Here is a 247-nt window from a genome sequence, read left to right as displayed (position 1 = left end):
CTCATTACAATGTCCTAATGAGAGGATCTATACAGTGGCAAGGGCAAGCTGACTTGCTCAAGGTCACCCGGCCAGTGGGTGGCAGAGTCCAGCCTTCCGACCCCTTGTTCTACTCTTGCCACCACATCATGCTGTCTGTATGCAGAGCAGAGCACCTGCTGCGCAGCATCGGAAAGCAAGGCCGGCAGGGTGCTGGTCAAAGGCTGTCAGCCGCGGACACGCTCAGACGGGCACCTCCCCATCAGCC

The sequence above is a fragment of the Dasypus novemcinctus genome, chromosome 10 (genome assembly GCF_030445035.2).
Source record: "Dasypus novemcinctus isolate mDasNov1 chromosome 10, mDasNov1.1.hap2, whole genome shotgun sequence".
Taxonomy (NCBI): Eukaryota; Metazoa; Chordata; class Mammalia; order Cingulata; family Dasypodidae; genus Dasypus; species Dasypus novemcinctus.
The sequence above is the reverse complement of the archived record's forward strand: the minus strand, read 5'-3'. Positions refer to the sequence as shown.